Here is a 2845-nt window from a genome sequence, read left to right as displayed (position 1 = left end):
CATGAACGTCGATAAGAAAAGCGTGAATGCATTCAAAACGGAATCCGTGAGGATCTGGTGACAGCAAGTGATGGAGAGTCGACCAGCAGAGGTGCCGCCGCTTCGGTGACGACCGCGGGGCAGTGGCCAATCAGCTCACGGAGAGAAAGCAGCCTCACCCCACCCGCCCGCCCACCCTACACATCACCGAAATAGTCTTTAAAAAAAACTTGGCCAAGCTTCTACATACCGGCGCCTGTGCGAGTCTCTTGAGGAGTCTCTCTCGCTTCCGTCTGCTTGTGTGTACCTCTTCGACGCTGGTCCGCTCCTGGCAGCTATTCCGTTCGTTGTGGCCTTCGCGCGCTCTCTCCGCGATGGGCAGCATGCAGACCCGCCTAGCGGTGAGGTAAGCAAGCCACGTCTACAAAAGCAACGCCATAACTATATATATATATATGAGCAGAACACGCACTCTGGCGTTGGCTGGCCGTCGTTCACTCCTGCTATCCACGGCAGGCGGGCTTTATGGGACTCTATGTTCCTCTAGGCACCTGCGGCAGTGCAATATGTGTGGGTCTTTCACGCGCTAGTGAATGTGCTGGGCGATTAACTTGCATTGGCCCTGACCTTGCGATCAAGAGAGGACCGACGAAGCCAGGCATACGGACGTGGATGGGCGAAGGCACCGGCGCACACACCCACAAACCTCGTCCCCACCCTGCCTACGCCGAAACCTTAAGCCCCAAACACAGATCACAAAAGGCCGAAAACAACAAGGATGACCAACCCCCTGACCCTCGGCCCGGCAGCCAAAACTTCCCAAAAAATCTGTGGCCAGGCAACGCCCTGCATACACCGGCAACCGCCACGGGCAGCAGCCCAGCAGCACGATACAGTCGCCGCGCCGACACTCTGATAAAGAGTGCCGCTCCGTCCCTCCCTCCCCCTGTCAGCTGTTGAGGCCTTCGTAACAGAAGCATCACCTCACGCACCCGACACCGGCACACACCTGCGCTCTCCGTGCGAACACTGATGTTCCCTCACAAGACAACCCACCCAACCGTCAAACACACCGACAGCGCAGCACGCAACACAAAACACGTCTCCGCACGCACCTCACACGACGCTTAAGTTGCCACTCCGGAGAAGCTGGCCCAGTCTTGCAGTGGTCGGGTACCTTGTGGACGTTGTCGCCGCCCCCTTCTCCTCTAACGCCCACGATGCATTCAGGTCCCGTTGCCTGAGCACATCACCAACACTCGGGGTCCACGAACCATCCCGACACGCCTCCCGATAAAGGTCCAAGCGCACTCTCAGCGCGCCACACCGGCACTCCCACTCCCGCGCGCGCGCTTTCGCCACCGACACCTCATTGCACAGTCGCCCCGTTTCCGCCTCGGCAGCGTTAACCCTTTCACACTCATGACGCACCGCAGCCTTCAGATCCGCGCAAACATCCAGAGAACAATTCAGCTTCCCCTCCAGCGCCGCGCTCGACTCCGTCAGCGTGGCGTGCGACTTCTCCAGCTTGCCATGTGCCTTCTCCAGCTGCTTGTGCGCCTTGGTCAGCTCCGCGTGCTCGCCCTCCAGCTGCTTGTGCGCCTTGGTCAGCTCCGCGTGCTCGCCCTCCAGCCGCACAAGGCGCTCCGACACGGCGCCGCGCTCAGCGGCCAGGCTCCCGGCGCGGGTCTTCCACTCCGCCACCTGCTGCTCCAGCGCCGCGCTCGACTCCGTCAGCGTGGCGTGCGACTTCTCCAGCTGCTTGTGTGCCTTGGTCAGCTCCGCGTGCTCGCCCTCCAGCCGCACAAGGCGCTCCGACACGGCGCCGCGCTCAGCGTCCAGGCTCCCGGCGCGGGTCTTCCACTCCGCCACCTGCTGCTCCAGCGCCGCGCTCGACTCCGTCAGCGTGACGTGCGACTTCTCCAGCTTTGCATGTGCCTTCTCCAGCTGCTTGTGTGCCTTGGTCAGCTCCGTGTGCTCGCCCTCCAGCTGCTTGTGCGCCTTGGTCAGCTCCGCGTGCTCGCCCTCCAGCCGCACAAGGCGCTCCGACACGGCGCCGCGCTCAGCGTCCAGGCTCCCGGCGCGGGTCTTCCACTCCGCCACCTGCTGCTCCAGCGCCGCGCTCGACTCCGTCAGCGTGACGTGCGACTTCTCCAGCTTTGCATGTGCCTTCTCCAGCTGCTTGTGTGCCTTGGTCAGCTCCGCGTGCTCGCCCTCCAGCTGCTTGTGCGCCTTGGTCAGCTCCGCGTGCTCGCCCTCCAGCCGCACAAGGCGCTCCGACACGGCGCCGCGCTCAGCGGCCAGGCTCCCGGCGCGGGTCTTCCACTCCGCCACCTGCTGCTCCAGCGCCGCGCTCGACTCCGTCAGCGTGGCGTGCGACTTCTCCAGCTTGCCATGTGCCTTCTCCAGCTGCTTGTGCGCCTTGGTCAGCTCCGTGTGCTCGCCCTCCAGCTGCTTGTGCGCCTTGGTCAGCTCCGCGTGCTCGCCCTCCAGCTGCTTGTGTGCCTTGGTCAGCTCCGCGTGCTCGCCCTCCAGCTGCTTGTGTGCCTTGGTCAGCTCCGCGTGCTCGCCCTCCAGCTGCTTGTGCGCCTTGGTCAGCTCCGCGTGCTCGCCCTCCAGCCGCACAAGGCGCTCCGACACGGCGCCGCGCTCAGCGTCCAGGCTCCCGGCGCGGGTCTTCCACTCCGCCACCTGCTGCTCCAGCGCCGCGCTCGACTCCGTCAGCGTGGCGTGCGACTTCTCCAGCTTTGCATGTGCCTTCTCCAGCTGCTTGTGTGCCTTGGTCAGCTCCGTGTGCTCGCCCTCCAGCTGCTTGTGCGCCTTGGTCAGCTCCGCGTGCTCGCCCTCCAGCCGCACAAGGCGCTCC

Source organism: Leishmania mexicana, chromosome 14 (assembly GCF_000234665.1).
Source record: "Leishmania mexicana MHOM/GT/2001/U1103 complete genome, chromosome 14".
NCBI lineage: Eukaryota > Euglenozoa > Kinetoplastea > Trypanosomatida > Trypanosomatidae > Leishmania > Leishmania mexicana.
This window is presented reverse-complemented; position numbering follows the sequence as displayed.